The 15,701-nt window shown below is 36.4% G+C and overlaps 1 protein-coding gene across 10 annotated transcripts in view; it reads right to left on the minus strand.

Annotated features, from left to right (window-relative positions):
• CYRIB (CYFIP related Rac1 interactor B) overlaps nucleotides 1-15,701 on the minus strand; it is a 144,589-nt gene that overhangs the window by 50,764 nt on the left and 78,124 nt on the right. The gene's annotated exons all lie outside the window — the stretch shown is intronic.

The raw sequence follows: 15,701 nt of genomic DNA on the forward strand, positions 1-15,701 counted from the left end.
GAAAAATACATAATTCTCAATTTATGAAATAAGGGATAATACAAGAACTAGTAATTCCTTTTTATTCTTGAAAATGGGCCTAAAATTATCAGAAAAGTCATGTTTATACATTCTTGGCACAGGTTAAATTCATTTAGTGTTGATGTATTAGAAACCAGTTTTATCACAGGTACTAAAATCCTTACTCCATGAAAATCATCTATAATATATTTATTTACCAGAGGCATATTTGGCAAAACTTCAAGTAAATCCCAAATTCCTCTCAAGGATTGATTTTACCACCTTAAAGCCTAAAATGATTTTAGGCAAAATGAAATCTTTACAATGAGGATTTTTTTGTTTTAAATACCTTTGCAACCAAGAGCAAGTCTAGCCACCATAACAAACTAGCTTATTCTATAAAATATATATATATATATATATATATATATATATATAGAGAGAGAGAGAGAGAGAGAGAGAGAGAGAGAGAGAGAGACATCTAAATAATGTAACTAGCCACCTTTTCCTAACTGTGTATTTTATAACTCAAAACACACATTTTTCATATGTTACGTAACATCTTGAGGGGCCACTATCTTCTAAGATGGTAAATGATCTTATTAGTCTTCTAAAAGCTGAGCTGGGTGGGGGATATAGCTCAGTTGGTAGGGTGCTTGCCCTGCACGTTCAATGCCCTGGGTTCAATAGCCAGCACCACAAAACAAACAAACAACAACAACAACAAAAAATAATAATAAAATAAAAAAGCTGAGCTGTTAGTGATGCTCTTACAGTTTTTAAGAAACAACAACAGATGGAAGTAGAATTGGCAAAATTTAGGCTCCTCTAGATTAAACATTCTGATTCTGGGGGAGAAGGAAATGGCTTCTGTCAGGAGGCACTTCATGTGAAGTCTAGACAGTTCTCTCCTACTTCACACTCACACAGCCACTGTCTATTCGGCATCTCTAATGAGATGTTCAAACTTAACATGTCCAAGACTGAATTTCTCAACTTCCCTCCTAAAATCTGATTTACAGATGACCTCCCCTCTCTCAAGTGATAACATTTTCCTTTCCGTTGCTTAGGTTGAAAACTTTGGTGCCCTCTTCCACTACTCTCTTTTGTACACTCAATATTCCACCTACTCTCTCACTAAAATCCTCCCACCTATTATCTCTGATTAACTCAAAGCTGAAGATTCAGCTGGATGAGCAGCGTTAGATCTACCACTTCTTCTGTGTTCAAGAGGCTCTAGGCAAAGTTAAATGCATATAAGGTTGGCTGGGGCCATCTTTGATAGAAATGCTAACTAAGGCAATCAATATTTGTGTGTTTCATGCACATATATTGGCACAGTGTCATTGCTATTATTATCCCATGCCGAAAATGCAGGGGATGCAGTGCTAGACATTCATTTCAGATTTTAGACATAGCCAACTAATGAAATAAGTTTAAGAAACAGGTCAAATAAAACAGTCTATGAATGAACCATCCATCTGAAACTTCTGCTCTAAATTTCATTTTGTCTACAATTTATTATATATTAATTCATGTCTATCAGTTACACTATGAGTGGAAGCTATTTATGTTCAAAGCCTTACCACTGTGGCTTTCCTCAAAAGCTTCTCTTCCATCAATGTGATTACAAATTGGATGAATCTTTTTTTTTTGCCAAAGCAAAACTTCTTTCCCTAAGACCCTCTAGAGTCACCCAGAAATAAATAAAAAGGCTTGGCTGGCCACTTCTACAAATGGAAGTGTCATCTGAATAAAGCCATGGTGAAATTAAATTTATCCTAATTCTTAATAAACCAAGACTTATTAAATGACTTCTAATTATATTCATCCTTAGAAATAAAATATAATATAAAGTTCACATTTAAGTTGGAAAATCCAGGCACCATCCAACTACAAGTCTAGAGGGGTTTTTCTATATTTATTTTTTAGGTGTAGATGGACACAACACAGTGCCTTTAATTTTTATGTGGTGATGAGGATTGAACCCAGGTCCCGACCCGTGCTAGGTGAGTGCTCTACTGCTAAGCCACAATCCCAGCCAAGTCTAAAGGTTTTTTAGGGATTGGCTAGCTTCACTTAGCATAATCTGCTCTAGTGCCATCCATTTCCCTGCAAATTCCATGATTTTGTCATTTTTTAGTGCAGAGTAATACTCCATTGTGTACAAATGCCACATTTTTTATATCCATTCATCTATTGAAGGCCATCTAGGTTGGTTCCATAGTCTAGCTATTGTGAATTGTGCTGCTATGAACATCGATGTGGCAGTATCCCTGTAGCATGCTCTTTTAAGGTCTTCAGGGAATAGTCCGAGAAGGGCAATAGCTGGGTCAAATGGTGGTTCCATTCCCAGCTTTCCCAGGAATCTCCAAACTGCTTTCCAAATTGGCCGCACCAATTTGCAGTCCCACCAGCAATGTACAAGTGTACCCTTTTCTCCACATCCTCGCCAGCACTTGTTGTTGTTGGACTTCATAGTGGCTGCCAATCTTACTGGAGTGAGATGGTATCTTAGGGTGGTTTTGATTTGCATTTCTCTGACTGCTAGAGATGGTGAGCATTTTTTCATGTACTTGTTGATTGATTGTATATCCTCCTCTGAGAAGTGTCTGTTCAGGTCCTTGGCCCATTTGTTGATTGGGTTATTTGTTATCTTATTGTCTAATTTTTTGAGTTCTTTGTATACTCTGGATATTAGGGCTCTATCTGAAGTGTGAGGAGTAAAAATTTGTTCCCAGGATGTAGGCTCTCTATTTACCTCTCTTATTGTTTCTCTTGCTGAGAAAAAACTTTTTAGTTTAAGTAGGTCCCATTTGTTGATTCTTGTTATTAACTCTTGTGCTATGGGTGTCCTATTAAGGAATTTGGAGCCCGACCCCAAAATATGTAGATCGTAGCCAACTTTTTCTTCTTTCAGGCACAGTCTCTCTGATTTGATACCAAGCTCCTTGATCCATTTTGAGTTAACTTTTGTGCATGGTGAGAGAAGGGGATTCAGTTTCATTTTGTTGCATATGGTGCAGTTTTCCCAGCACCATTTGTTGAAGATGCTACCCTTCCTCCATTGCATGCTTTTAGCCCCTTTATCAAATATAAGATAGTTGTAACTTTGTGGATTAGTCTCTGTGTCCTCTATTCTGTACCATTGGTCCACCTGCCTGTTTTGGTACCAGTACCATGCTGTTTTTGTTACTATTGCTCTGTAGTACAGTTTGAAATCTGGTATCGCTATACCGCCTGATTCACACTTCCTGCTTAAAGAGTTGCTTTTGCTATTCTGGGTCTTTTATTTTTCCATATGAATTTCATGATTGCTTTATCTATTTCTATAAGAAATGCCATTGGGATTTTGATTGGCATTGCATTAAACCTATTGAGAACTTTTGGTACTATCGCCATTTTGATGATGTTAGTTCTGCCTATCCATGAACAGGGTACATTTTTCCATCTTCGAAGATCATCTTCTATTTCTCTCTTTAGGGTTCTGTAGTTTTCATTGTATAAATCTTTCACCTCTTGTTAGGTTGATTCCCAAGTATTTTTTTTGAGGATATTGTGAATGGGGTGTTCTTCCTCATTTCCGTTTCAGAAGTTTTGTCGCTGATATACAGAAATGCCTTTGATTTATGCGTGTTGATTTTATATCCTGCCACTTTGCTGAATTCATTTATTAGTTCTAGTAGTTTCTTTGTAGACCCTTTTGGGTCTTCTAGGTATAGAATCATGTCGTCCGCAAATAGGAGAGCAACTAAGAACAGAATAGAGAGGAAGAGCATGAGAAGATCACCATTAAACAGGGACGAGAGGGGGGAGGGAACGAGAGAGAGAGAAAGAGAGAGAGAAAGAGAGAGAGAGAGAGAGAGAGAGAGAGAGAGAAGGGAAATTGCATGGTAAAGGAAGGAGACCCTCATTGTTATACAAAATTACATATAAGAGGAAGTGAGGGGGAAAGGGGGAAAAAAGGAGAGAGAAATGAATTACAGTAGATGGGGTAGAGAGAGAAGATGGGAGGGGAGGGGAGGGGAGGAGGGGGAATAGTAGAGGATAGGAAGGGCAGCAGAATACAACAGACACTAGTTTGGCAGTATGTAAAAAAGTAGATGTGTAACCGATGTGAATCTGCAATATGTATACGGGGTAAAAATGGGAGTTCATAATCTGCTTTAATCAAATACATGAAATATGATATGTGAAGAGCTTTGTAATGTTTTGAACAACTAATAATAAAAAATTTAAAAAAATAAAATAAAAAAATAAAGGTTTTTTTACATGTTAAAATTTCTTTGCCTCCAGCAAAAGATAAGGCATAGAGCTACAAATTTAGAGCACTGAGTTACCTCTGCTGATTGCTAGCAAGTGATGGTACATAAAACAAACTGGTTTGTGCAACCTAGGCTGTAATCCATTTGGGTATATGATACAATTGAATGAAATTCAATTGTTTAAGGTCCCCTTGACATACAGAAAACAATCATTTTTATTTTGTTTTGTGACACAGGGTCTCACTGTGTTGACCGGGCTGGCCTTGAACTCAAGATCACACCAACCTCACAAAACAATCTTAAAAACCACCTTAGTAATGGAAAATAACACTTGAATTAACAGGCCTACTGACCATGTTTCCTCATCAAACAATAAAATTACATAAAATTATAAAAGTGCATTATTGGCTGGGGACATAACTCAGTGGTACAGTACTTGCCTAGCAGCATCACACACATACAAAGAGAGCATTATTTACTTCTAACAAATATATGTGTGTTTTAAGAACTTTTAAAAAGGTATTCAATATTCATTTGGCCAAAATTTTTCTAAAAAGCAGAATATATGAGAAGAACTGGTCCTCATTAAGAAAAAAAAGTGTGAAACTGGTATATACAATCATTTGGGTAAAGTTGCAAAGTTAAATGCATATAGGGTTGGCTGTGGCCATCTTTGATAGAAACATGCTAACTAAGGCAATTCTTAATATATGAAACCAGAAAAGGTCCAAATGTACATAAAAAGAAAACAAATGTTTATCAAAATTTACTGTATACCTAATACCAACACAGATAACCCAGGAGATACCCTGATGAAAAGCAATATGTTCTTAAGAAGTGCCTAGACTGACTTACTGTGGCAATTAAGAAAAGAGTATTTCCAGTTAAGAGTAGAGCATAGAAAGTAGGTATTAGGAAAGATTTTCTGAAGCGCTGGTGTCGGAAATGGGCTCTGAAGGATGAATAGAAATTTGAATGAGAATGAAAAGGTGTCGAAAATTTCAAAAGTATTCTAGGTAAGAAATGTATCATCACAGGGCAATGAAGAATGAAAAATTTATTTCTTAAGTGTCATTAAAATAACCCATGGAAAACTGAGAGTCTTTTTGGTCTATATTTGGGAATGGATTAGAGTTTAACTTCTCAAATCTAAATCTTAAAAAATATAAGACAGTATTTTACTTTCTCTGGAAAAGTAAAATACTAAAATTTGAAGCATGAGAAATTTTAAGTGGAAAGACGGTTACTCTTATAAAAACTAAAAATAAAGGATATCCTAATGTCTTGAGAGTTTACATGAATGTATATAGTCAAGAAGAAAGATTATTATAATTTAGGAAGGCAAAATAGTAAAAAAATATATATATATAGCAATACAGCAAACTAGAGCACTGGTTTTGGAAGAAGACCAGGGTAGAGTCATGACTTATTTTTTCCTTATTTTTTCTTTCTTTTTTTTTTAAGAGAGAGTGGGGGGGGGAGAGAGAGAGAGAGAGAGAATTTTTAATATTTATTTTTTAGTTCTCGGCGGACACAACATCTTTGTTGGTATGTGGTGCTGAGGACTGAACCCGGGCCACACGCATGCCAGTCGAGTGCGCTACTGCTTGAGCCACACCTCCAGCCCCCATGACTTATTTTTTCAACTATTAAGTTCCTTAAGTATCTGTTTATTGTTTGTAAAATGAAGACTTTCACATATTTAAATTATCTAAGCATCAGTTTCCTTTATTTGTAAGATAGCAAATATAATCTAGAATGTATGAATATTAAGGGAAATGTTAGTTATATTAAACATGGTCACTACTTCTTAATATTAAAATTATAGTAAGATATACATATTTCTCTAGTTGTATACTATATCTAAAGTGGTGTACTTCTCAGAATAACTATGCCTAAGATATATGAGAGTTCAAATGTCTGAATAAAAATCTCAGGCTTCCTTGTCATTCTACACCATGCTTACTGCCACCATATGGTTTTGTCAAAATAAGGTACAAAGTTAACATTAAGAGGTCCCCTCCTTGCTATATCCAAAACTATAATTTCTATATAGGTACAAATATCAATGTATGTATAATATGCAGTCAGCCCCATACATATTTGCAAGGTTCCACATACACAGAATTAACCAGCTGTGGAGTCAACCAACCATGGAGTCAACCAACCTTGGATCAAAAATATTTAGGGGTGACCAAAAAAAAAAATGCATCTGTACTGAATATGTGCAGAATGTTGTTGTTTTTTTTTTTGTCATTATTCCCCAACAATATGGTATAACAACTATTTACTTAGCATTTACATTGTTTTAGGTATCATATGCAACTTACAGATTAAAGTATATGGGACGATGTATATAGGTCAGATGCAAGTACTGTGCACTTATGAAAAGAACTGAATATCATGGGCTGGGGTTGTGGTTCAGCAGTAGAGCGCTTGCCCAGCACGTGCAAGGTGCTGGATTTGAGCCTCAGCACCACATAAAAATAAATAAAAGGTATTGAGTCCAACTACAATTACAACTAAAAGAAAAAGGGGGAGGGCTAGGGTTGTGGCTCAGCAGTAGAGTGCTCGCTCACCTAGCACCTGTGAGGCTCTGGGTTCGATCCTCAGCACCACATAAAAATAAAATAAAGATATTGTGTCCACCTATAACTAAAAATAAATATTTAAAAAAATAACCTATTAATAAGCAAATAACCCAGGCAATATATAATACGTGTCCCTGTACCCATGAGTCACGTCTACTTACAAACATCCTTCAACATCTAAGCACCAAAATACCTAAGTCAGTGCCAGGCAGTCTTGCCCCAACTTTCTCAGATGGAACTACCACATCCATACTGAATCTATCAGAATAGAGGGCAAAGAGGTGTGTGTCAGGGTAGGTTTTGGGGGTGTCAGAGGAGGAGAAAAAATCAGAGACTCGATCAGGTCTCTGATTTTTTTCTCGAGGGGGTGCCCAGAGCTCAAGTCTATATATATCCATGTGGTCAGAGTATACGCACAAAGCTCTCCTGAGTCCTGACATGCCATGTGTACAGTATGCATTTATGCACCAGGCAGCTGCTAGAACCAGGCCCAGAAGGCCAAGAATCTCCACACACAGCCCTAATCTCAGAAGTGATATGTCTACATTGTACTTGACATACACAGATGTGGCACCCCTGTGCAGAAGACCACATGAACACTCTGCATAATTATCCTCACTATGACCGACATAAATCTTTGTTAAAAAAAACTTAAAAATGGGGGCTGGGGATGTGGCTCAAGCGGTAGCGCACTCGCCTGGCATGTGTGCGGCCCGGGTTCCATCCTCAGTACCACATACAAACAAAGATGTTGTGTCTGCCGAAAACTAAAAAATAAATAATAAAATTCTCTCTTTCTCCCTCTCTTCTCTCACTCTCAAAAAAAAAAAAAAAATCTTAAAAATGTTTAGAATACATCAATGTCTTGATACCTAATCCTTAACTGCTATCCACAGATCATTCCGTTTATAATGTCATCTGAACCTGACAAAGGTCAATCTCACATCATCCTTGACATGTGCTTCACTATTTAAAAAAGTGTGCCTGTAGGTATGTGCACACACACACAGCCCCCCCCCACACACACACAGTCCCTTCTTTCATACTGTTTTGGGTTTTTTGTTGTTGTTGTTTGTTTTGGTACTGGGGATTGAACTCAGGGGCACTCAACCACTGAGTTATATCCCCAGCCCTATTTCATATTTTTTAAAATTTAGAGACAGGGTCTCACTGAGTTGCTTCATGCCTTAATTTTGCTGAGGCTGGGTTTGAACCTCCTGTCTCAGCCTCCGAAGTTGCTGGGATTACATGCATGTGCCAACCACATTCAGCTCACACTGACTTTTAACTACTAATGTGGTAGACACTTCCCCCCATATTTGTATAAACTAGTCCTTTCCCATTTTTCTATTAAGGCCTCACATAGTCATGTGTGAATTTTGTAGATCAGACATTCAATATAAATCTCTAATACTGAGTATAATTATCCCTTTCTATTTTTTATTATTTTTTTAAATTTTTTTTAATATTTATTTTTTAGTTCTCAGCAGACACAACATCTTTGTTTGTATGTGGTGCTGAGGATCGAACCCGGGCCGCACGCATGCCAGGCGAGCGCGCTACCGCTTGAGCCACATCCCCAGCCCTAATTATCCCTTTCTACTTAGTTAGCCTTTTCAAAAGTACCCACTGTTTGAGACACTGCTCAGCACTCTGCATTTCTTATTTCCTTGAAGCCTAAAAACCTAGTAAGATAAAATTATTAGCCCCTTTTCACTCATGATAAATCAGAGGTTTCAAAGGGTTGATTAAGTATCTTGCCCAAGGTCATGATTAGGAAGTAGGCAAGGGAAATAAGAAATTCAGGAGAGAAGAGAAAGATTTCTTGTTTCCAAGAAACAACTCTGTCTAATACATAATAATATTCCTTTCTGTAAATGTGAATTCTATAACTCAAATACTACTTTCTTCCTAACTTTTATTTTAAAATTTAAAATGATTCCTTTTAAAATAACTTATGGCCAGGCACGGTGGTACACACCTGCAATTCCAGTGACTCAGGATGCTAAGACAGGATGATCATAAGTTCCAAGCCAGCCTCAGCAACATGGTGAGACCCTCTCTCAAAATAAAATAAAAAATAAAAGAACTAGGGATGTAGCTCAGTGGTAAAGTGCCCTTGGGTTCAATCCCCAGTACTACTACTACTAATAATAATAAGAGAGAGCAGAACTGAGAAACGAGGCAAGGGCTTGTTTAAGATGATCACCTGGCCTTGGGAACATAACTTAGAACTTTCTTACTCTGGATCTCCTGGTTGCTGTCAACACCTTGCCCTGACTACTAAACATTCTACAATAGGCTTTTTTTTTTTTTTTGATACTTCAACTTAGGTATGTTTTGCAATGTACAGCAATAAATGCAAAGACTGCAAAATGCATTCTAACAGCAGATGCTGTATGCTATCAGGTTGAGCTAAAGATTCCACAAATTTAAGATATGTTCTGTAAAACAAATTTCAAATGCTATAAAATTACAAATTCAAATAATTAAGATACAAATAGTGTTTTTGGCACTGCCCATTTATCTACTCTGTATGCTCACAATTCCTTCTGAAATCTGCATACATGATTTAATTTTAAAGGACTGGAACAAAAGACAAGTAAAGACAAATGAAAAAGAGAACTTTACAATTTTACATATAATGAAAACAACATTTCTCCCAGGGTCAATTTTAGAATAGAGCAAGTACATCCATCTTTGAATTTATACATCCTGCTAAAAATACAGATATCCAAAATTATGTCAAGTTTTAATTTACTGTCCAAATTAAAAAGCTGTTTTAAAATAAGATACAATCTGACTTATTTTGGAAATGCAAGGTTGGTTCAGAATCTAAAAATTGTTTTCACATCAGTAAGAGATTAAAAGAAAGCAACCAGATTCCCTCAAAAGATGCAGAAAATGTTCATGAAAGCTATACTCACATGTGATTATAAAAAACACTTTGTAAAATCAGAATAGAAATAATAAAAGGTTAACTACCTTTACCAAAAAGCTTATGATAAACATGATTCTTAATGGAAAGAATCTAGAAACTTTTTCTTTAAAATCTGAAGTGAGAAAAGAACGTCATCCACTATCTCTATTTGTATTGAACACTGAATTGCAGTTCCCAGAGTTAAAAATTGAAAGGAAGAAACTAAAGGCTTAAAAATTTTAATTGTTTTGTATTTGTTCTTCTTAGATACACAAGACAATAAAGTATATTTTGACATATATCCATGGAGTACAACTTATTCTAATTAAGATCCCATTCTTGTGGTTGTACATGATGTGGAGTTACACCTGTCATGTATTCATATATGAACATAGGAAAGTTATGTCCAATTAACTCTACTGTCTTTCCTGTTCTCCTCCCCCTCCCTTCCCTTGATTCCCCTTTGTCTAATCCAATGAAATTCCATTCTTCCCGTCCCTACCCTCCCTTGTTGTGGGTTAGCAGCCACATACCAAAGAGAACATTCAGCGTTTGATTTTTTGGGACTGGCTTATTTCACTTAGCATCATATTCTCTAGTTCCATCCATCAAATGCCGTAATTTCATTCTTCTTTATCATTGAGTAATATTCCATTATGTATATGTACAACATTTTCTTTATTCCTTTAGCTGTTGAAGGGCACCTAGCTTGGTTATTGTAAATTGAGCTCCTAAAAACATTGATGTGGCTGTGTTGCTGTAATATGCTGATTTTTTTAAAGTCCATTAAGTATAACCCAAGGAGTGGGATAACTGGGTCAAATGGTGGTTCCATTCTAAGTATTTTAACGAAATCTCCATACTGCTTTCCATAGGGGTTGCACCAATTTGCAGTCCCGCCAGCAATGACTGAGTAAACCCTTTCCCCCCCCACATCCTTGCCAGCATTTATTGTTACTTGTATTCTTGATAACTGTCTTTCTAACTGGAATGAGATGAAATCTCAGTGTAGTTTTACCTTGCATTTCTCTAATTGCTAAAGACGTTGAACATTTTTTCATATATTTGTTGACCATTCTTATTTCTTCTCTGAATTGCTTGTTCAGTTCCTTTGTCCATTTATTGATTGGGTTACTTGTTTTTATGGTGTTAAATTTTTTGAGGGCTGGGCTTATAGCTCAGCGGTAGAGCACCTGCCTAGCACATGTGAGGCACTGGGTTTAATCCTCAGCACCACATAAAAAAATAAATTAAAAAAAAAAAGGTGGGGGGCTAGATTGTGTCTACCTACAACTAAAAATCAATGTTTTAAAAAAAATTTTAATTCTTAAAAAATGTAAGGAAATAATAAAACCTCTACTTTTATCAAAATGGTTGCTTACAAAGAAAACACCGAAATTGTATGATTCATAAATCTGATTATTATTGATAAAGATATCAGTTGTGTTTCATCTCAAGTAAAAAATAAAAATAAAAAAAAATCCGGTCCTCGAAGTTATCATTTGCAGTAATGGAAAGCAATAGAGTAACAAGAAATAAATCTAACAATTTAAGTTAATAAGTTGTACAATATCTACATAGAAGAGTTATAAAACTTAATAGAAAGCCATAAGTAAATACAAAGATGTCACATTCACAACTAGAAACTCCATACTGTAAAAATGACAATTTTCATAAATCCAAATTCTCCCAAATTCATATAAAGGCATTTCCAATCAAAATCCCAAAAAGGATTCTTTTGTGAAATAAAAGCAGATTCTAAAATTTACATGGAAAAGCAAAAATTCAAGAATAGTCAAAATGATTATGGAATCATGTAGGACAACTTGCCCAACTGGATATCAAGGTTCAAAATAATACCATAGTAATTACAATATAATAGTATTTAGATAAAGCCACACTGGCAAATGAAAAGAACACACTGTCTAGAAGCAGAATACACAGTCCAATAAACATATACAGACTAAAAAAAGTACGCAAATGTTAAGGGGGATCACACTGCAGACTAAGGGGGAAAGGAGGAGACTGTTGCATAAATGGGGCTGGGGTAGCTGTTCTTCATAAAGGAAAAAAGTCCCTATCCTACATCATGCATAAAAATTAGTTTCCCATGGGCTAGGTGTAGTGGTACACACATGTAATCCTAGCTATTTGAGAGGCTCAAACAGGAAAATCCCAAATTTGAGGCCAGCCTGGGAAACTTGGAGAGACTCTATGTCACAAAATAATAAAAAAAGGTGGGGGGCTAAATGCAGCTCATTGGTAGAGCATTGATTAAATCATTATACACAGGGAAGTACAAAGACTTCCATGAGACTAAAATCTCAGTTTAATCTCAGTTTCCATGAGATTAAAAACTTAAATATATAAGGAAAAACTCAAAACTACTAGAAGGAAATACAGAATGCTTCTTTTTGATTTTGGGGAAAAGAAGAAGGGCTCAACTTAAAGGATGCAAAAACTTAAAGAATTAGCCACAAATGAAAAGATGGATAAATTTGACCAAAATAACAGCAAGAACTTATATTTATCAAGACATTAAAGAAACTAAACATATAAACCACTGGGCTATAAGACGATATCACAGCACATATATTAGAGAAAGAATTAGTATCAGGCTGGGGATGTGGCTCAGTGGTAAGCACCCCTGGATTCAATCTCTGGATTCTGCCCCCTCGACCCCGCAAAAAAAGAATCAGTATCTAAAATACTGAAGAATTGCAAAATTTGGTAGAACAAGACAATGAAATCAATTTTTTAAAATGGATCATAGTCATCAGGAGCACTCTACTACTGAGCTACACCCCAGCCTTCTTTTTTTTTAAAATGTATTTATTTATTTATTTTACAAATGGAGTATAGCTTTTTATTTCTCTGGTTGTACATAATGTAGAGTTACACCATTTGAGCAATTATACTCATACTAAGGGGTAATAATGTCCATATCATTCTACCATCTTCCCCTCCCATGCTCCCCACTCCCCTCTGCATTTCCCTTCCTTCTCCTCTGGCTCAATCCAAAGTTCCTCCCCACCCCCCTAACCCCTCTCCCCCATTATGGATCAGATCAGCATCCACTTATCAGAGAAAACATTGGGCCTTTTTTTTTTTTTTTTAATTGAGACACGGTATCACTAAGCTTCAAAAGAAGCTGGCCTCAAATTTGTGATCCTTCTGCCTCAACCTCTCAAATCATTGGGATTGCAGGGGTGTGCCACTGCACCCAGCTATAAATAGGCATTTTCAAACACACAGAGACATATACACACAAAGGCAAATAAACACAAGGGGGGGGGGGACGACACACCTTCAACCCTGATGCTTAACTAACACCACATGAAATATCATTTAACATCCATTAGGTTAAGTAAAAATGCAGCTGACAATATCAAGTGTTGCCATGAAGATGTGTAAGATGATTTTCTTCGTCACCCAATGTATGATATTATAAATCGCTATAATCATTGTAGAAAACATTAGGCATTCTTATTAACTGAAAACATTTCATACCCTATAATCCAACAATTCTATGCTCAAGTACATACCAAGAGAATCTCATAAATCAATGTGCTAAGAAACATCAAAGCACGTTCTAAGTAGCTTTATTTACTGTGGCCTTATTTGTTAGGGAAGGGGTAAAAATGTTCCCTGACAATGAACAAATTGTGGCTTTTCAGAGCAATGAAAAGAGCTATGATTTGGAACAATGAATTCATGAAGTCTCAGAAGACTACCTACATATTTTTTTATAAAGCTCAAAAAACAGTAAAACTGAATTTTACATTATTTAGAGAAATAAATAATTGTTTTTTAAGCTGTAAGAGTGATAAACAGCTGGACCTGGTGGCGCACTGTTTTTTAAGCTGTAAGAGTGATAAACAGCTGGACCTGGTGGCGCACACCTATAATCCCAGCAACTTGGGAGGCTGAGGCAGGAGAATTGCAAGTTCGAGGTCAGCCTCAGCAACTTCAAAATAAAAAAGCCCTGGGGATGTAGCTCAGAGATTAAGTGCCTCTGGATTCATTTCCTGGGTCTCTCCAACCCTCCCCCCAAGCCCCTGCCCCAAAAGAAAAAGAATGATAAAGACAAAATTTAAGAACGCATCCCCCCCTCCCTGGGGGAAACAACTGTATGGGAAAGGAACAAAATAGCTTCCTAGTTCTTAATGTCTTATAACCTGCACATGTTTTTTCCCACATATTTTACAATTATTTTTTAAAAATTAACACAAAATTAATAAGCATTCAAAGGCTAGCAGGAAGGGTTGGGTCACAATCTGAGGCTGAGGATTGAGAATAGAGGATGCATTCAAAGGAAAACAAAACACTGAGACTTAATATTTGCCTTTCCCCCCCTTTGAATAATTCTATACGGTGATCAACAAGAACAACTGATGAGGCACATTTAACAAATGGTTCAAGTTAAAATGATTCAGTAAATTTCTAATCTGATTATTGTGTTGATGGTGACAGGAAACAAGTATGGTTTCTACTGCCATTAAACTTATAAGCCTACATACAAAGCACAATGAACCCTAAGTATGACATGACTTTCAGGGATCTGCTCCACTTTTTAAATGATGTTTAAATATAGCTGAGTTTTTGAGATAATACTTTGCCTTTTCTTCAAGGTGCTATAATTAGCACAGAGGCCCTCTTTTCCATCATAATCAGTGCAAGGAGTTGTTCAATTAATTGAAATTATTGATAGAAACATTCAAAACACACACACACACACACACACACACACGTACGTACGTATGTGCATTCATGCACTATTTCTTTTATGAAGACCAAAGGAATATACTTTGAATACAGGTCAGAGCTAGAGTAACTCCATACAACATGATCTGAAACTTTCCAAATCTTTGCAGACTGCCAATGATCAGTTTATGAAGTAGTGCTTGCAAAGTTCACTTTAAGTAACACTAGTATAAATAAAGCATGGATTCTGGAGCCAAACTGTCAGGCTCAGTCTTAGACAAGTTAACTTCTGCTTTTGTTTGCTCATTATGGAATGGGGGATAACAACAGTATCTACCTACCTAACTGGGTTACTAAAAGGATTAAATAAACAAGTATTTTGGCATTAAAACAGACCCTGACACATAAGTACTTTTTTAAGTTGATGTTATTATTATTACAGACCATACCATACCCATATATATTTTTCTAAAATGCCTAGTTCTTTCTTTATAAAATGTAATAAGCAATGAAGACACTGAAAATACAGAATGCTTTACAATTTTATTATTTTCTCCAATCAGTGGCCAAACATCACTTCTTTCAGAGCCTATCAATGACCGGTCACTGTATACCTGTTATTCAGCAAACCATAGGAGATGTAGTTTTTGTCTCCCAAGAAAAAACTGATGTGGCATTTTACAAAAATACAAAACCAAGGGGGGGGGGCTTCCTGCCAGCAAGGATAAAAAGTGTAGCAAAGAAATAAAAGTGGTAACACTGAAAATGAAATTCTAGAAGAATATAAATGGGGTTACAGAAAAGCTGCAAGAATGTTGACATTGCTGTCATCAGGGAAATCAAATGTGCAGCCAGAGGAACTTTGTGAAGGCAAATATATCAACATAAAAGAGGGAAGTGATTATATGAAGAGGATGAAGACGTCCCAGAGGCACCTATACCAGCCGGGGCAGCGGAGATCTTTATTTTAAAAGAACTCTGATATACTTGATGTATTTCATGACATTAAAAGTGCACCAGATAGCCAGGTGCAGTGGTGCACACCTGTAATCCCAGAAGCTCAGGAGGCTGAGGCAGGAGGATAGCAGCCAGGTGCTAAGCAATTCAGTGAGACCCTGTCTCTGAATAAAATACAAAATATGGCAGGGGATGTGGCTCAGTGGTCATGCCCCTGAGTTCAATCCCCAGTACCAAAAAAAAAAAAAAAAAAGCAATGAATAA

This window comes from Spermophilus citellus (genome assembly GCF_964194105.1).
Source record: "Spermophilus citellus genome assembly, chromosome: 14".
NCBI classification, from domain to species: domain Eukaryota; kingdom Metazoa; phylum Chordata; class Mammalia; order Rodentia; family Sciuridae; genus Spermophilus; species Spermophilus citellus.